Source organism: Sus scrofa, chromosome 3 (assembly GCF_000003025.6).
Source record: "Sus scrofa isolate TJ Tabasco breed Duroc chromosome 3, Sscrofa11.1, whole genome shotgun sequence".
NCBI lineage: Eukaryota > Metazoa > Chordata > Mammalia > Artiodactyla > Suidae > Sus > Sus scrofa.
Window position 1 is genome coordinate 38339565 of NC_010445.4, and position 20148 is coordinate 38359712.

A 20148-nucleotide genomic window follows, 5' to 3' on the forward strand; every position below is an offset into this window, starting at 1 on the left:
TTCCCAATTAACATAAAATGGATTTATCATTCTCCCTGCCAGAGAGTCATGGGACCAGGGGAGCCAAGACCATCTGTATCCTCCGCCAGAGGCTCCTCCTCCACTCTCTCCTCTGAGCAGGGTTCCCTGCCCCACATGGCTGCTCCCACCGCAGAACAGGTTCTCCTAGTTCTTGGAGCCAGCTTCCTCCCAGCCCTCTCCACTCTGGGCTCTGGCGCTGCTCCCCAGGCATATATATGCAGGGGTCAGCCAGCAGGCTGACTTCCTGTGTGATGATGGCAGCAGGCGGACCTGGTGGCTCTGGCCAGGGCTGTTTGTGGCAGGTGAGGATCACCCATTGCGACTGTCCAGGGGAGGGAACAGCAGCCCGTGTGCTTCTGCCCCAAGCAGAGGTGCTGCCGGGTCCCGGGAGTGGGAGCGTACATCCTGGGAAATAGCTCCCCTCAACTTTCCTAGAAGAGCCGAATACGAGAAGCCCTCTTGTCTCTCACCCTCTTGCTCAGTGTGGTGCCAGGGAAAGATGAAACATCACTGCTTTTTGATTTAGCCCGTGCCTTTAATTAAATCCCTGTTTATCAGTCTTTTTGTTTGTTTACCACCTTTCCAGCCAGTTGGGAAAGATTAAATATTTCTAGAGGGGGAAAATTCCTGGTAGAACCGTCAAACAGAATGGAGAAGGAAACCACATAGTGGGTTGTTTGGTCCATGGCAATGCCAGTAGCATTACAGAGACGCGGGTCTCATCCACGTACAGGTGCTCAAACGTGAGCTGTGGGAGGAGGTGTCCGTGTAGAAAAGGTCCCACCAGTGCAGCAGTGCACAGCCTGGACAACCTTCCACTGTACTCTGTCAGGACTTCAAAGGTCTGGCTCCTAAGAGTTGCAGATTTGCCTCCCATATTCTCTGCCAGGATCTTGTGTACCTCACAGCCAGCCCACATGGGCTATCTTTGCTCCAGTGGGAGGGGACCCCTAATATCCCAGCATCCTCAAAGAAGCCATGTTTTCCTGAACACACAAGTGGTACCCACTACCTAAATACATAGCCAAGGAAGGAGGTGATGGGATCCACAAGAGGGGGGTCATTTTTAGTTCACTCAATCATTTGCTCATCTAGTCAACGAATTTGTTTTTTGGCCTCACCCACAGCATACGGAAGTTCCCGGGCCAGGGATTGAATCTAAGCTGAAGCTGCAACCTGTGCCACAACTGCAGCAATGCTAGATCCTTAATCCACTGTGGCACAGCAGGAACTCCCATTCAGTGCATATTGAGTGCAGCATTGATGAGAGAATAGTGAGTAGCAGTACTGGTCTTGAGCCTCTGGGCCAAGTTCAGTGGGAAGCTCATCCCTGTGGAATTTAGAACCAAGGTCTGTGTCGGCACAGTCAGGGTCCAGAAAGGATGAGTGTCCAGTGGAGACCAAGGGACCTGGGCCAGCCTCAGGGTTGGCGAAGGCCTGAGGATGGGATGGCTGAGCTGACCTTGGAAGGATAAGGAGGGCTTCTCAGGATCATGGAACTTCTAGGGAGAGCAGGGACCGGGAGCCAAAGGCCCTGGAACGTAGTGTCTTCCATGGATTGATGGAGTGCCCACATGGCTGGACATGGAGAAGATGTGTGGCCAGTTAAGAGCCAGGCCTGACCTGCAGGGGTGGGGTCTGGCTGCAGCTGGCATGTTCTAGCAAAGCCAGTCCAGGCATTAAAATTGGGATGTTTCCATGGCCTCCTGGCCACCCCATCCCCTCCTGGGGGCTCCTGGACCTCCCTACAAACAGCCAGTAAAGGGGACACCTGGCCAAGGAGTCTTCAGAACCCTGTTCCCCTGCAGCAACCAGGTCCCTTCTGAGGGTGGTCCTGCCCACCTGTCCCCTTGGGTACCCATGTGCTAGCCCCAAGTGTCCTGATTCCTTGGACTGACCCCAGAGCTCCCCCTGCAGCAGTGGTGACCTCGTGCCTCTTAGCTGAAGCTGTGGCCCCACCTGGCTCCACACCCAGAAGCAGAGACACACAGGGTACCCTGTGCTTAGCCGTGCGTCTGGCTGTGTTCGGTGCATGATGGCTCACAGCGTTTCCTACTGACCCCTTCGTCCCCTCCATTCTCCCCAGCTCGTCTTCTCCCATGGGCTAAGCTGGGGACACCAGAGTGCCATGATCCCCAGACCACATGGGGACCTTCTCTCCTTCCAGTCCTAGAGTGTCCTTCCCCTGGCCCCCACTGCATGCTGTCTGGGTGAAGGGAGGATGAGGATGTGGCTTCCTCAGACGTTGGCCAGCAGGACACACCTGACCACACCCCATTCCATCTGCATCTCTCTGTGCTCATCCACCTGCCAAGAGACACAGCCTGAACAGCTCTCTAGCCCCAACTGTCATTTTCATCACATTTCTGAGATGATGGTGGCCTGGCTCTTAGAGCTTCCTGTTTTTTTCTTTCACTTAGTGTGGTCCGAGCATCTGCTATGTTGGTTCATGGTGATGCCAGCAGTGTTACAGAGACACGGATCTCGTCCATGCACTTTAAGATAAGTGCTCAAAGGTGAGCCACAGAAGGATGTGTCCATGTGGAAAAGGTCCCGTCAGTGCAGCAGTGCACAGCCTGGGCGACCTTCCCTCAAGTGCAGGGCCAAGGAGAATAGGCAGCACCCTCGCTGCAGTAATCAAGCCACACATCAGAGCTGAGGGCCTGGCAGGGCTGTGCCCCCCAATGGACAGGAGGGGGAGATGGTGAAGCGGGCAGGGATTGGACTGGGCAGAGGGCCTGCATTGTCTCTTTCGGGACATGATGGGACATGCCATGGTGGGAACAGCCTTGCGGCTCAGGGAACAGAGATGGCGATGTTGGGAACAGAACAAGGGTGGTGGAGGTAGAGGCTGGAGGTGGTGAATGGAGACGCAGCGTGGAGGTGTGTCTATGTCTTGGGAACAAGGTGAGAGCTTCAAGCAGGTGAGTGATGTGATCTGATTTGGAAAGATGATTCTGTTCATGGTTGGTGCCAAGAGAAGCAAGGAGTAGTTCCCGTCGTGGCTCAGTGGTTAATGAACCCAACTATCATCCATGAGGGCAAGGGTTTGATCCCTGGCCTCGCCCAGTGGGTTAAGGATCCAGTGTGGCCATGAGCTGTGGTGTAGGTGGCAGACGCGGCTCAGATCTGGTGTTGCTGTGGCTGTGGCGTAGACTGGCGGCCACAGTTCCGATTCCACCCCTGGCCTGGGAACCTCCATATGCCACAGGTGTGGCCCTAAAAAAGAGAGAGAGAGAGGAGCAAGGAGACCAGTTGGTGTCAAGACCTTCTGTGACTCACCCCTCCCCTGTCCCCAAAGCAAGATCAAGTGGAGTCCTCTGTGGGTTGGCTCTGGAGGCCATCGCCATCTCACCTGCTGAGGATGGCCCTGTATTGGCCCTTCTCCCTGAGCCTGGCCCCACTCAGCCCCTCGCTGGTTCCTCCCTTCGACCAGAACCTCAGAATATTCTGGCTTCTTCAGGTGGCCCCTCGCGTGGTCCCTGTCCTCCAGGGGAACAGGGAAGTGGTGTGTGTCCCAGAGCTACGTGGTCCTTGGACCTCTGCTTGTTGGGAAGGGACAGCTGGCTGGGCAGACCCACATGAAAACCCAGAAAAGGGGGAAACAAATCTTCCTCCAAATCAGAGGATTTCCTCCTCTCCGACAGAACACTGGCATTTCAAAATCCCTAACAAGAACCTTCCCAGATTAGGACGTTGCTGCTGCTGCAGGTTTGACCTACTGTTAGAAAGTCTGTAGGTGATTCAGTCCCTTTGTGGAAGGATTTCTCAGAGGGTTCCTCCTGAAGAAAGATGGCTCTGAAACTTTCAAAAGGGAAGTTGATTGATGTTCAAGCCGCCACTTGGCCCACAAACATCCACTGAGTGTCTCTTGGATCATTTCAGCCCCTGGAATAATCAGAGCACAGCTCTGCTCTCCGGAAGCACATGGGCTTCAGGCAATAGACAAGGCAACTGGCTACTTTAGCTGGTGATAAAAAGGATGAAATAAGATAACATGGTGGAGATGGCCTGGGGTGAGGTGCGGCTCAAAATAATAGGGAGAGGGCAGCCTTGTGAAGGTCTGGCAGAAGGCTGTTCTGCAAGCGGAGGTTTGGCATGTCTGAGGGTCTTTTGGCAGACGGGTGCCTGGAGCACAGTCATAGATCCTACAGTGTGGGTGGGGCCTATCCCAGGAGTCTTGTAGCCATGGTAATGGGTTGGGATTTTTTTACTCTCAGTGTAAAGGGAAGCCACCAGAGGTTTTAAGCAAGAAGTGGTGTGAGCTGATGTGCAGTTTGAATAGCCAGCTGTGCTGCTTGCAGAAGGCGAATCTGAGAAGTGAAGCTGGTACATAGTATGGACACAGGGTTTGGATTAAACTGGATGCCAACCAATTTCTTTAATCCTTGGTAGAAAAGAGAGAGCTGCTTCCTCTCCCCAGAGTGACAGTGTCCCTGGTGGGCATGGTCAGGAGGCATGCCAGGGAGAACAGAGAGGAAGCTAGGAAGCTGCTGGAGGGCTGGCCCCTGAGTGGGCATAACCCATGGTCCAAACCTTAGCCCCAAGGGGAGGGGGCTGCTGAGATGTCCAAGTGGAAAGGATCTAAACAGACTGAGCCTCTGCTCTTTGCGTGTGTTATCCCAGTGAATGCTGACAGATACTGCAGATGAGTGAATATATCTGTTATCTCTTGCTGTGTAACAAAATATCCCCAATGTACCGACTGAAGGCATCAAATGGGGATTATCTCACCACTTGCTTGAGTCAGGGATTCAGGAGCAGCGGCACTAGGTGGTTCTGGCTCAGGGTGTCTCGTGAGGCTGGGGTCGAGCTGTCGGCCAGGACCATCGGAAGGCTGGACGGGGTCTGGAAGGTCCTCTTCACAGATGGCGCCCTCACACAGCTGTCGCACGGACACCCCAGTCCTTCACCTTGACCTTTCTTCATGACATGACAGCTGGCTTCCCCTAGAGCGAGAGGGGACAGGAAGCCACAGTGCCTTTCATGACCTGGTCTCTGAGGTCCCACCCCGGCACTCCTGCTTCATTTTATTCATGAGAAGCCAGTCACTTAGTCCAGCCCACACTCGAGGGGAGGGAACTAGACCCCACATCCTAAAGGGAAGAATAGCAAGGTATTTGCAGACCTTTTTTTTTTTTTTTTTGGCTGCACCCATGACATGTGAAATTTCCCAGGGCCAGATATTGAACCCGTGCCACAGCAGTGACCCAAGCCACTGCAATGATAATGCCACATCCTCAACCCACTGAGCCACTAGGGAACTCCAGCAGATATATTAAAACCACCCCCATGGCATCATGGCTCCCCTTCCACGTTCAGAGTCTTTCATGAACTTTCCCCATGTCCCACTCTAGGAAGTGGCAAGAATGGGGTTAGAACCCAGCTCTCCAAAGCCTGAGTCTTTCCTCTGGTGCCATGCTGCCAAGGGAATTTCTTGGCCTTTGCAGCTAGCTTCTGGGGGGATCAGACCCATCAGCTCAAACTTCCATTTCCAAAAAATGCCTGAGTCCAGCCGTGGGCCCAGCCTAGGTCCGAGGCTAAGATTGACCCACTGGGGCAGGGAGTTTGTGTCCAGGGAGCCCACCCAGACTCAGGCACAGACACAGGTACAGAGGCTGCCCAGCAGTGTGCCAGCTGAGTCAGAGCTGACTTAAGGCCTGGAGGGGCCACCCTGGGGACCTCGGTGTTCGGCACGGCGGGCTAGGACATAGGTTCAGAGGCTCTCTCTTCCTCTTCCTGCCCCCATTGGCAGCAGGAGATGCTTGTCTCCCAGAGCCCGGGGCGCTGCGGGATGGTATGTGATAGAACTTGTTCGGTCACTCCCGGCTCTTCAATTAAGGGCTGGTTGACATTACAAGGAATCCATGTCCCAGGGACCTGCCTCTGTCGTGAGCGGACCCGATGCTCTGACTTCTGTGACGGCTTGGCCTGCCCTTGAGGTTGTCTCCAAGCTTTTGTGACTGTTTGTGACATGGGAACTATGGACCAGCCTTGACTTCCCAGGCCCGCTTAAGGCGGATGATGTAACAAGTGCTGGGCCCAGCCTCTGCATATGGTCAGCCCTCGGAGGCACCAGCTGTCGGAGTTCATCATCCCCACGCAGGGCTGTGGCCCCACTGCGCGCATTTGGCGACGTGCTCCTGGCCGCGGGGGTGTCTCATTTATGGGGCTGGCCTGCTGTCTATCACGGGCTCCTGGGGGCCCATCCGCTTGGCCTTCAGTTTGCCTCTGAGGTCCGACTCCTGCAGAGTCCGGACCCTGAGGGAAGCAGCTGGGGCCCTGTCTGGGGGCAAAGCAAGAACTTCTGCGGGTCGGGAGAAATCGGGGTCGGCCCATGTCAGACCTCACCTCCCTCCCAATGGCCGATGGCCGGGCGTGTGTATTTGCTCGGAAACATCTACCTTCTAGGGATCCTGTCACCAGCCAAGTGGGCAGAGCCTGCTGCCACCTGTGGGAGAGCATTGTGTCATGGTTTACCTGCGCGCTCGTTGGCACCGTCCTGAGGGGACAAAGTCACCCTTCGAAGTTCATGGCTGGATGTGGGGGTGGGGACGCTGGCGAAAAGTGGCAAAAGGCACAGAAGGACGTGAGGGAAAGTGGAGGCCTCCAGGGAGCTGGAGAGGGCGCCTGGGGACACACAAGTTCCCGACCCTGGTCCCAGCTCCACCTCCTACAGAGAGGTCAAGTCTCGGGGTGACTAACCCCTGTCTACAACGCCGCCTCCACCCTGCCCCCTTGCAATAAGAAAGAGTGCAGCTCAGCTCCCACCCTAACCCTGCAAAGCCGTGCTCCAGCCCGGCCGTGGGGTGCTGAGGCTTGTGCCGCCGTAAAGGAGGGAGACGTCGGAACCCCGGGTCGGCTGCCATGTGCCACCAAGCGCTCACCATTCGTCTCCAAGATGGATCAGCCCGCGCATCTGTGCAGGGCTGGGTGGAAGCCCCAGACCAGGTAAATAGCGTTTTAAGAGCTTCTCTGTGGCATGAGTCACGTGCAGCAGATGTGACTGAGCCCTTATTTAGAACCTTGAGCAGACAGGACTGGTGGCTTTAGCTGGGACTGGTCTTAAGCAACTTACTAACCCCCGTGTGCCTCAAAGTGAGTAAAACATAAATGCAGTGAGGTGATGGTGAAGCCCCCCCCTCCACCGGGCACCTTGCAGCCACCCTTGGCCACCCACACCAGGACATGAAGGCAGTTCACGTCTTTTCCCTCGGTGCCGGCGCCTCAGGGAGGGGGATTTGCATGTGGCTACACTGGGAGCCAGCACTGGGCTACCTGCTGTCCACAGTCACGGTCAAGGTCCCGCCGCCGCCGCCGCTGTCTAAGAAGCTCCTCTAATGCACAGGGAACCCACCTGACCCCAAGTCACCTGCTGGTGGGCCGCAAAGCCCCAGAATGAGCCACCCAGCCCTGCCTGGGTTCCCCCCACCCATCTGCATCTCCTCACCTGGACTCGAGACCCACCCTGGGAGGTCGTGGCAAGAGTGGCCTCGCCCCACAGGAGAGGCGTCGCAAGTCCCAGACTGGGGCTCAGACTCAGCCCATGAGTCTCCCGCCCCCCACCCTGTTCCCGCAGCATCATGGGGGAGGGGAGAGCAGCATGCAGCCGACCTCACGTCCCCGCACCTCCAAGGACGAAGGTTCCCTGAGGAGCCACTGTTAGTGTCCCTGTGCCCCACGGGCCAGATCACACCTCGGGCTCGGCAGTCACCCTGCGTCCTCGATGAGGGCTTCTCCCCCTCAGTTACCACCTTTTGAGATCCTAGTGTCTCACTTCCAGTGGCCAGAGTCCTGGGCCACACGAGACTTTTCAAAATACCGGAATTTGAACGTGTGAGATTCTGGAAGCTGATATTTTCAAATGTCTGACCTCAGACTGTGTTCAGTGTGGCTGGATGCGTAACATAAGATCTGACTCTGTTTATCCATTCAGTGCTTAAATTCCTCCACAGCTCCTGTCCAGTAGCCTTCTGACCTATGATTTTCTTATTTCTGGTAGTGCGGTCTCTTAAAGCAGCCTGTCTGATATTGGATTGTGTAACATACTAAGATTTTTTTTTTTAATAGAATTGCAGTGTCTTTTTCTGTGTAGATTGTCTGGCTTCCCTGGAGGGAGCAGGGTCAGAGGTCCCTGGGTTGATTCCCACTGTGGCTCTTGGCCCTCAGAGCATCTTGGGGTCCCTGGAGCAGAGCTGAATAACCAGAACCCAAATACTGGCCCAGAGGAGGCCCAGTTCTGGGATGTCAGGACGCAGGTTGACAAGGAAGAAGACTGCGACGGATGAGCCTGACCATTCCTTTAAAATCATGTTCCCTGCTTTGTGAGAGGTGGTGGGATTGGCACAGAGCCCAGGGTGGCCTGGCACCGGGTCTCAGCTGGAAACCTCAGGGCCACGTTCCCTGGGAGGGTCCCTGAGGACCACTTGGTCCTGGAAGCATTTTGAGCTTCCACCAGGAAAGGGTGCCAGGAAGATGATTATTCCGTATCCTCAGTGGGAGGTTTTGAAAGATGCCCCAGACTGTCCTATGGCTTCTTCTTCTCTGACTGCGGCTGGCATCCCCAGGGTCACCTCGGGGAAGTGCTAGCGGCAGGTGAGGGCCACTCTCCCAGTGGCTGCAGCTGCCGGGGTGCTGGCAGGGGGATGGGTCTGTGTCCCCCACGGCCACCTTTACAGAGCAGTGACAGATCAGATCATGGTGTCCCCCTTCTGAAGGGCCCCTAGAGCCCCAGAGACAAACAGCAGAGACCACTGCCTTCCCGGGAGTTTGCTCTTACTGTTGTCATAGAATGGAAGCCTGGCTGCTCACAGTGGGCTCCCCTGGGGCCCCCCCAAAGATATGCCCACCCAGCATCTCAGAGCGTAAGGATCCCCGCAAGTGTCCCGGAGGCAAATATCTTGAGGTGCTATTGTGCTGGATGATTGGCTGTGAACCCAACCAACAAGAAAGGAAAGGAGATTTGAGACACACAAGGGGATGGCTGGGTGAAGTCGTGATGCTGCAGGTGGAGGTGGGGTGATGTGGCCTCAAGCCAAGGGACACCTGGAGCCACCAGAAGCTGAGAGGCAGGAAGGACCCTCCCCATTAGCCTCTGGAGGGAGCACAGCCCTGCAGCACTGAGATTTTAGACTTCTGGCCTCCAGATTATGAGAGTCAATTTCTGTTGTTTTAAGCCACTCAGTCTGGGGAAATTTGTCACAGCAGCCCCGGGATACTAATCCCAGGATACTAATCCCAGGGCTGCTGTTGGAGGCTGCCTTCCTGGGCAGCCGGCTCTGAGAGGGAGGTGAGCACATGGGCGGTTTCTCAGGGCTGCTCCTGTTGGGGGAGCGAGGGTGCAGGAGGGGTCAGTGGGGGAGGCGGGTGGCCCTGCAGGTGGGGTTGGGGTGAGCACCGAGCCTTCGGCCCTTGCGTCCATCAGCTGGGATGCGGACCCCCAGCAGGGACACGGGATCTTGGATGAGACAAGTCTCCTCAGTCAAGGGCATTCCCAGAGCGTTTCCAGCAGTGAGGGGATTAGATCCTTCGGCCCCATGGGGAAGGGGGTGTGGGGGGATGTCGTTGAAGTACCCCTGCCACCCTGATCACATGTAAGTCAGCAATGGGCAGAGGGCTCCCCTACGTTGGGGGTTGCTGCCTCGCCCCGACCCTAATGCAGCCTGGACCTCAGCTGCCACCCGGTGCCCATCCCAGCCCAGGGAGCCAGGCCCAACTGTCAGCACGTGGCTTCGGGATCCCCTGGTTTGTGGGCATTCCCTGCAGGGCGTGGGCATGCTGAGGCCTGAGGCACGCTGGCTTGTAGCCATGGGACTTCGGAGACTCCTCTCAGATTCCTGCCCCCCCACCCCCCAGTTGGCCATGCAATATTGCCAATTACACACGCTTGCCAGGAATGCCATACGGCGTGTTACCCAACCAGGGTGACGCATGGCACCAAGTACATGTCAGCAGGATTGTGTTGCCAGTGTGTTAGTTCACAGCTCAGCATCCCTGTGCCTGTGGTCTCCATTGTGTGTTGTCTCATCTGGCCATCTGCTCTCGGCATCGGATGGGAGAAAGCCCTGTCCCCTGGGCTCCCACCCGTGGTTCCACGGGACCTGCCAGAGTCCCAGTGGTGGCTCCACAGGGCCCACCCTACCCTGGCGTCTCATCTCCCGGGACGCCCGGGCGACTCCCGGGGCCTTCGTTAAAGCTGATGATGTTCAGTAGGTTTTATCTTTTTATTAAAAAAATTTTTTTCTATTATAGTTGATTTACAGTGTTCTGTCAATTCCCGCTGTACAGCAAATTGACCCAGTTATACATAGATATACGTTCTTTTTCTCACATTATCTTCTATCATGTTCCATTGCAAGTGATTGGGTATAGTTCCCTGGGCTATACAGCAGGACCTCACTGCTTATCTGTTTTGGTTTTTTTTTTTGTTTTGTTTTTTTGTTGCCGTGAGCTATGGTGTAGGTCACAGACATGGCTCCGATCCGGTGTTTCTGTGGCTGTGGTGTAGGCTGCAAGCTGTAGCTCCAATTAGATCCCTAGCCTGGGAACCTCCATATGCCACAGGTGTGGCCCTAAAAAAAGCAAAAAAAAAAAAAGAGAGAGAGAGAGAGAGAGAAAAATAAAGAAACAATTGTTCCTTTGGTCACTGAGTCTTTTTAATGATTTTTTTACATCATTTTTTTAATTAGTGTATAGTTGATTTACAATGATGTGCCAATCTCTGCTGTACAGCCAAGTGACCCATTCATAATAGATATATATATATATATATACATTCTTTTTTTATATTATTTTCCTTCAAGATGGGGTATAGTCCCCTATGCTGTACAGTAGAACCCCATTGCTTATCCATTCTAAATGGAATAGTTTGCATCTACCAACCCCAAACTCCCGGTCCATCCCACTCCCTCCCCCTCCCCCTTGGCAACTACAAATCTGCTCCCCATGTCTGTGAGTCTGTTTCTGTTTTGTAGGTAGGTTCATTTGTGCCCTATTTTAGATTGCGGATACAAGTGATGTCATATGTATTTGTCTTTCTCTTTCTGGCTTACTTCACTTAGTATGAGAATCTCTAGTTGAATCCATGCTGCTGCAAATGGCATTATTGTTCTTTTTATGGCTAAGTGGTATTCCATTGTATATATGTACCACATTTTTTTTTTTTTTTGTCTTTTTAGGGCCACACCCATGGCATATGGAAGTTCCCAGGCTAGGGGTCTAATCGGAGCTGTTGCTGCCGGCCTACACCAGAGCCACAGCAACGCCAGATCCGAGCCACGTCTGCGACCTACACTGCAGCTCACAGCAATGCCGGATTCTTAGCCCACTGGGCGAGGCCAGGAAGTTAAGTTAATCTAAGAAAAAGAATGTATATCCAGAGTTCCCGTTGTGGTGCAGTGGTTAACGAATCCGACTAGGAACCATGAGGTTGCGGGTTCGGTCCCTGCCCTTGCTCAGTGGGTTAACGATCTGGCGTTGCCGTGAGCTGTGGTGTAGGTTTTGGAGGCGGCTCGGATCCTGCGTTGCTGTGGCTCTGGTGTAGGCGGTGGCTGCAGCTCCGATTTGACCCCTAGCCTGGGAACCTCCATATGCCGCGGAAGCGGCCCAAAGAAATAGCAAAAAAAAAAAAAAAAAAAAAAAAAAAAAAAAAGAATGTATATCCTTAACCACTGAGCCATGACAGGAACTCCTTACCACATCTTAATCCATTCATCTGATGATGGACATTTAGGTTGCTTCCATGTCTTGGCTATTGTGAGTCATGCTGCAATGAACATAGGGGTGCGTGGATCTTTTTGAATTAGAGTTTTGTCTGTGTATATGCTCCGGAGCGGGATTGTTGGATCATATGGTGGTTCTATATCCAGTTTTCTGAGGAACCTCCATACTGTTTTCCATAGTGGTTGTACCAGTTTACATTCCCACCAACAATGCAGGAGGGTTCCCTTTTCTCCACACCCCTTCCAGCATTTGTTATTTGTAGACCTATCACTGATGGCCCTTCTGACTGGTGTGAGGTGGTACCTCATCGTACTTTTGATTTGCATTTGCTGAGCATTTTTTCATGTGCCTACTGGCATCTGCTTGGGAGAGATATCTGTTTAGGTCTTCTGCCGATTTTTCAGTCGGGTTATTTGTTATTTTGTTTTTGAGCTGTATGAGTTGTTTGTGGTCATGATTTTTAAAAAATTCACTTTTCTAAAACTATGCAAATGATGCATGAACTTGTTCATGTTTAGTCCTTGTTTCACGTTAGTGTTTGATGCAGGCACAGGACGAGGAAGCTCAGGCTTTGGTTCATGGTTCCATCTCGGCCTGGGGCTGCGTAAGGCCTCTCTTTCCTTGTGTAAAGAGGGGCTGGTGTGCAGCCTGCGGGCACAGGTAGTGCCACCACCTCTGAAAGTGTGTTCATGTTCCCAGCACAGAAACCCAGCTGCGAGCGGTGGAGCAGTGGCCGCTGTGCACGGTGGCTGAGATGGCAGCATGTCCCAGCTTCTGGGGCCGAGGCCTGGCTGGGAGGCCTGTTGCTGGGAAAGTGAAATTCTCAGGCCCCCTCTCATATCCAGGGACCCCGACGTGACCGGGTCCCTGGCTCCGTCGCCCCAGCCTGTGGAAGTGGCGGGAAGCAAGGAGACAGAAGGCTGAGCTCAGCCTTCAGCGTCTGTGTTGCTCAAAAAACCCTACATCTGGCAAAAGAGAGTGATGCCTCGTATTCTGTGCCCTCTCCATGCCAGTACCAAGTGGCCTGTGAGGGTGTATTCTCCCCATACCCAGCTCCGACGTTTCCACGGAGGACACACAACCAGGGTGACAGAACACAGGCCAGAGTGGGGGTTGGGGAGACCAGACGACCGACCAGGGGCTTGTGGTGCCGTCAGGGCCAGGACTTGCTGCCGTTCTGGACATCAGCATGTGTGCGCCAGTGCCAGGGACTGGGCTCTCCCAGTCTCCCCTCTCCAAGTGAGTTATTTGGGAGGGGGGGTCTTACAGAGCTCTTTCTAAAAGACCCTGTGCATGTGGTCAGTCGCAGCGACCAGACCACAAGGACCCATGTGGCAGGCCCAGCAGAGAGGACAGCACGCCACCCAGAGACTAGTGTCTTGGACAGAAAACTGCCAAGGCCGCCACTCTGCATCGTTTCCCTGTCGGGAGAGAAAAAAGGCGTCTCATGTACCCAGCAGCCCCCTCCCTTATTCAAAACCCCCGTGGACGCCTGAAACCACAGATAGTTCTGGACCCTGTAAGCACCGTTATTCCCATACATACACGCCCACGGTAAAGTTTGATTTACGAATTGGGCTCAGTAAGAGATGAACAATAACTAATAACAAAAGAGGACCATTAAAACAAGACACTGTCAGGGTTCCTGTTGTGGCTCAGCAGATTAAGTACCATTAATTAGTATTAATTAGTATCCATGAAGACAAGGGTTCGCTCCCTGGCCTCACTCATTGGGTTAAGGATCCGGCGTGGCCATGAGCCGTGGTGTAGGTCAAGGTGCAGCTCGAATCTGGCATTGCTGTGGCTGTGGCGTAGGGTAGGGGCTATTGCTCCGACTCTACCCCTAGCCAGGGAACCTCCATATGCCATGGGTACAGCCCTAAATAAAAAGAAAAAAAAAACACACCCCAATATACTCTAATAAGAGTTATGTGCATGTGGTCTCTCTCTCTCTCAAAACATCTTATTATACAAATCTATGCCTCTTCTGTCTTTTGTTTTGTTTTGTTTTTTAGGGCTGCACCTACAGCCCTGATATGGAGGTTCCCAGGGTAGGGTCCAATTGGAGCTGTAGCCGCCAGCCTATACCATAGCCACAGCAACTCGGGATCTAAGCCGCATCTGCGACCTACACCACAGGTCAGGGCAATGCCGGACCCTTAACCCACTGAGCGAGGCCGGAGGTCGAACCTGTGTCCTCGTGGATGCCAGTCAGGCTCGCTAATCGCCGAGCCACGATGGGAACGCCTGCGTCTCCCCCCTTAACTCAGCACTTAGCGCGCACTGTGGCTATAACTGCTGCTGTAACTGCCACAAGTGTCCCTTTTCCTTCTTCACAGTTTCATGGACAGAAGATTCGTTCTTACCATGGATCCTAGCAATCTCAGCTCATGATTTTTTTTTGTTGTTGTTGGTCTCTTATTAAGTCAAGATCGTTCACCTTTTCCCTTAAAGGAAGCACTTACTGGCCTCTCTTTGTCAGTCTGAATGGCCAGCATCATTCTTCTCACACTTTGGGGCCGTGAGTGAGGAAAATAAGGGTCCCTTAAACACAGGCACTGGGATACGGCAATAGCGGATCTGACCATCAGGACTGCTGCTGAGTGACGGTGGGCAGGACCCTCTGGACGAAGGGATGGTCTGGGTCCCAGACCGGATGGAGGGGGCAGCACGAGATTTCATCTTGCTATACAGGACAGCACACATGCAATTTACTTTTTTTTTGTTTTTTATTTCTTGCTTTTTAGGGCCACACCCGTGGTACACGGAAGTTCCCAGACTAGGGGTCAAATGGAGCCACAGCTGCCGACCTACGCCGCAGCTCACGGCAACGCTGGATCCTTAAGCCACTGAGCGAGGCCAGGGATCAAACCCACATCCTCATGGATACTGCTCAGATTCATAACCCACTGAGCCACAGTGGGAACTCTAAACACGTTTGAAGTCTATATTCCTGAAATTTTCCATTTCACGTTTTTAGGCCACGGTTGACCAAGAGTAACTAGAACCAAGAAGAATAAAACCATGGATGAGGGGGTTCTGTACTGGCGAGTGCATCTTTGGAGCTGTCAGCAAGGCAAGAGGGTGGGTAAGGAGATAGGGCATGGGTGGCTGCTGGGCATCCAGGAAGGGGTCGATGGGAACTTTGTGGCTGAACGTGGGTTCCTTTGCTCTTCTCTGCTCACCGTTCCCCGACTTTCCTTTGCAGGTTCCCCCCCACACACCCCATCTCAGCTCAGAAGAGGCTGAGTAAGTGCATCAGATGAAGCTCATCCCCTGACAGCAGGGATGGGTTCAAGGAGGGTACAAGCCCCCTGGAAACTCAAGAAGGCTTTTTCTGGGGCTTCCACCTTAGACTTTCGAGGGAGAGCAAAGAGGAGGTGGGCAGGCAGGGAGGGGAATGGCACTGCAGCAGAAGGAATTGGGGGAAGGAGCGTGAGGTCTGGGGAGATGCCAGATGGGGTTGCAGGCGGGTTGATGTGACCGATGCTTTTAGACCCGGGAATGGTTTCAGGGATGCAGGAAGACAGACAGGCCTCATGTTCTGTGCTTCCGATTTGATTTTATTATTGTTGTATTTTGGCCCACAGCAGGCAGATATCCACAACAGAAGTTACAACACCGGATTCTTATCCCACTGAGCCACCAGGGAACTCCACGTGCTTCCGATTTTAGATCTTGTCCGGTGGGCAACTAGAAGAACCTGAAGGATGTTTAAACCCTTACTTATTTTTATTGGGGCATTTTTTTGCTTTTTTTTTTTTTTTTTTTTTTTTTTTTTAAGGGCCACACTTGCAGCACATGGAATTTCCCAGGCTGGAGGTGGAATGGGAGCTGCAGCTGCCCTCCACGGCCACAGCCACAGCCACAGCAACTCAGGATGCAAGACATGTCTGCAGCCTTTACCGCAGCTCACGGCACTGCTGGATCCTTAACCCACTGAGTGAGGCCAGGGATCAAACCTGAATCCTCATGGATACTTGTCAGGTTCTTAACCTGCTGAGCCACAATGGAAACTCTGTTTTTTATTGTTTTTTATTTCTTTTTCTTTTTAGGGCCACATCTGCAACATATGGAAGTTCCCAGACTAGGGGTCACATCAGATCTGCAGCTGCAGGCCTATACCAGTCATAGCAACACCGGATCTGAGCTGCATTTGTGACCTATGCTGCGGCTTGCGGTGATGCCAGATCCTCAACCCACTGAGCAAGGCCAGGGATCAAAGCCTCGTCCTCATGGATACTAGTCGGGTTCTTAACCCGCTGAGCCACAACAGGAGCTCCAAAATATTTATTTTCGATCGGAGTCGGTTGATTTACAATGGCGTGTTCTTTTCAGGCGTAGAGCGAAGTAGATCACATATACATGTAAATACCTCCATTCTTTTTCAGATTCTTTTTCCATATAGTTAAACCCTTAATTTTAATTCATTTCTTTTTTGTTTGAAGGATCTTTCTGGAAGCACTGCACAGGATGACCTGGAGTGAATACAGTGAGACAGACTCCAGAGGCTACTCCAAGTGTCAGATTGGAGATGGAGTCCCTGAAGGACGCTGTAGGGCTGGAGATGAAATTGATTCCGTCCGTGCAGGGTGAGGGGAGGGAGGAGAAAAGGTGTCCATTTTCTAAACATTTTCCTCTTGAAATTAAAGTTAAAAAATTTTTTTCTGTGTGTTTTTTAGGGCAGCACCCACGGCATATGGAGGTTCCCAGGCTAGGGGTCATAAATGTTTATTTTTGTCGAGGAATACCTAAATGTAAAGACAAGGGAATTCTGTAAGTCTCGTTATCAATAAGATCAATCCCTGCCCACGCACCTCGCTTTTAGCTGATGGCCCCCCACCGTTCACCTCCATCTCTCAACTGCACGCTTGTGCTCCTGCTCTTTGCTTTTCGAGATGTTTCCTCTTGTGAAAGACAAGCATTTCAGTAACCACCTTCTCCAACACCAACGCTCACTCACGCATCTCTTCTCTGCCTTTATCCTCCCAAAGGAGATTTATGGGGTTTTGCTTCCTCCTTCCCTCCCGTCCTGCCTTCGTTCTTTCTGTTTGGGTTTTATGTTGTCATGACTTTGCAGCACGCTGTCCGAACCTCTGAACTACATAGATGCTGTGATTACTTTTTTTTCCCCCGAGTCAACATTTTGTTTGCCAGGAAATTATTCATTGTCTAGTTGTTTATGGTTTGGTTTGGTTTGGGCTTTGTTTTCTTTGGTCTTATCAATCAGGCAACCGTAAACTCTCGCCCAAGATGTTCAAACAGAATTTTAAGCCACTTTCATCTTCAAGAGGTCTCCCCTAGGGGCCTCTGTCTTCTCCAGCCAGACTGGGTGCCTGCGAATCTGTTTTGCTTTTCCCGTGTTTATGGAGCTGCCAAGATGCAGCTTTTTGTGGGAGGTGAGGATGGAAATTGGCCTGCCCATGGGCATGCACGTGAGGCCCCTCGTGATGTGGGATGGATCCAGGAGCTGGGAGAAGAAGAGAAAGGATGTCACCAGGGCCAGAACTCCCCATGCCTCCGCATTCTGAAGCAGAGCATCAGAGAGCCCGAGGATTCTCTATCAGAACCTGGCCTTCCAGGTAGTTCTGCAGGTGTATCTGTCAAGGTAGGAGAGAGCATATTTCACTTATTACTTTGTTTGTTAGCTTCATTTAGAACTTTAAAAAATTTAGATATATGACATATGTCCATTTATCCTCCTGTCCAGACCCTTCAAGTGTTGGGAGTGGGCTTGGCACTGGTGGGGCACCTCTCATCTGGAAATTCATCTGTCTAGTCTGGGAAAGTTTCTTGAATTATTTCTTAGATGATCTCCCCTCTGCCACTTTCTCTCTTCTGGGGCTCTGATTAGTTGTGTGTTGGACCTTCTATGCAAGTCCTCTCATTTTCCTGAATTTTCTCTTTTCTTTCCTACCTTCCTTCCTCCCTCTCTCTCTCCCCCTCCCTTCCTTATTTCTTCTCTTCTCTCCTTCCTTCCCTTTCTTTTTTCACTCTTTTTTCCTCCCCCACACTTTCCATTTAAAATTATTCTTTTATGATATCACATTTTTAGTTTCCCAGGGTGCTTTTTGTGTGCCTCGAATGTATCTTTTTAAAATGCAGTCCATTCTTTTTATTCAGTCTATGTTACCTTCTCCTGGTGTGGTCCATTTTCCCTCCAGTTTACTCCTTTTCATTGGTTTATTTGCTTGATTTTCCTTTGGGGGTGATACACTTCTAAGATGCTTGTTCCGGAAGGTCTGATTGTCCTTGGCGAACCACTCTCAGGTGGCAGCAGCGCTGTGGTGAGGGCTAAGCCTTGCCGCATTCGCTGTTGTCGATCTGGCTGGAAATATTGCAAGCAGGATCCCAGCTGTGAACATCTTTTGGTCTGTACCTTGGGCTGGTTGGATTCCCGGAGAAGACTTTCCCACGTTCCTGCCTGGAGTGGCTAATCCTCACTGCCACGGTCATGGGGTCCAAGGAGGGGAAAGGCTGCAAGGCACCTCTGCATTCATGTTATGACCTTTTATTTAATCCTTCTTTTTTCAGTGTGAGAGCTTGGCCCTACTGTTTGGTGTTTCCCAGTCCAGAGACCCTCCCTTGGACCCTACATCGCATCTGTCTTCTTTAACTTAGCACAGTGTTTTTGTTTCAGTGGTGTCATAGCATGTATCTGTAGCTCATCCACTTTTTGTTTCATTTTTTTTCTTTTTAAGGCCACACTTGCAAGATAGGGAAGTTCCCAGGCTAGAGGTCGAATTAGAGCTGCTACTGCTGCTGGCCTACATACACCACAACCACAGCAACGCAGGATGGGAGCTGCATCTGTGACCTACACTGCAGCTTGCAGCAACATAGGATCCTTAGCCCCCGAGTAGGGCCGGGGATCGAACCCACCTCCTCAGAGAGACAATGTCGGGTTCTTAAGCCGTTGAGCCACAACAGGAATTCCAGTTCATTTCCTTTTATTGCCGAGTTATATTCTACTGGATGGATATGCCCCATTTTATCCAGTTGATGGACCTTTAAACTGTTTCCAACTTGCGGCTGCCGAGCGTTTGCATGCAAGTCTGTGTGCTGATAAGTGTTTTCATTTCATCGTCATCATTCCTGAACTTTTTAATCGTCCCAAACTGAAATTCTTTCTCTATTAAACACTAACCTCTCATTGTCCCTTCCTCCCAGCCCCTGGTAACCACTAGACTCTTTTCTCTATGAATTTGATGTTCCTATAACTCACATGAATGGAATCTTACAGTATTTGTCCTTTCGCTTCTGGCTCATTGCATTTCGTGTAATGTCATTGAGGTTCAGCCGTGGGTAGCGCGGGTCAGCATTTCCTCCCCTCTTAAGACTGAATAATATTGCATTGAATTGTCAACCTCATTCGATGATTTATCCACTGATCTGTTTGCTGATGGACCCTTCGGTTGCCTCCACCTTTTGGCTGCTGTGAATAAAGCCGGCATGAACGTGGGTGTTCCAATACCTGTTTGATCTCTGCTTTGACTTCTTTGGGGTATGATGGATACGGAAGTGGAATCTGGATTACGCGATAATTCTGTGCTGAGTGTTTTAAGGAAACGCTGTACCGTTTTCCACACTGATGGCACATTTTCCACACCTCCGTGCAAGGCTGCCCAAGAGTTTCAGCTTCTCCAAATCCTCACCAATACTTGCTAAATATAGATATTTACATAAATACACATAATATAAAGACAAACGTATGTATGTACATAACATATCTATATGGCTATATATGCACAGATATGACTGTATGTGACTATGTATATGCACATATGTGACTACATATATATGACTGTATGTATGTATATAAACATAATTAATATAAATAAATAAATATAGGTAGATAGGTAACCACAATGAGACACTATGTCACAACCCTTAGGGTGAAATATATACATGTATTTCACACAGCAGTATTCTGTATCTCATTGTGGTTTCGATTTGCATGTCCCCAATTTCTAGTGCTACTGAGCATCGAGCATCTTTTCATGTGTTTATCAGCTATTTGTATAGCATCTTTTGAGAAATGTCTTTTCCAATCCTTTGCTCATTTCTTTATGGGGTTATTTGTTTTGTTGCTGTTGAGTTTCAGGATTCTTTATATATTCTGGACATTAAACACTTAGCAGATAAACCGTTTGTACATATTTTCTCCCAGTCTTTGGGTCACCTTTCCCTGTGATTTTCTTTCTTTTCTCTCTCTCTCTCTCTTTTTTTTTTTTTTTTTTGTCTTTTACGGCACACCCAGGCATATGGAGGTTCCCAGGCTAGTGGCCCAATCAGAGGTGTGACTGCTGGCCTACACCACAGCCACAGTAACGCGGGATCCGAGCCACATGTGTGACCTATACCACAGCTCACAGCAACGCTGGATCCTTAACCCACTGAGCAAGG

At 51.4% G+C, this 20148-nt stretch overlaps 1 long non-coding RNA gene across 1 annotated transcript; it reads left to right on the forward strand.

The window, feature by feature from the left end:
* LOC110259939 lies at positions 210 to 18496 on the forward strand. The gene is made up of 5 exons (XR_002342439.1): positions 210 to 323; positions 2442 to 2537; positions 14723 to 14826; positions 14951 to 14991; positions 16191 to 18496. It is a non-coding gene; the product is annotated as an uncharacterized LOC110259939 (long non-coding RNA).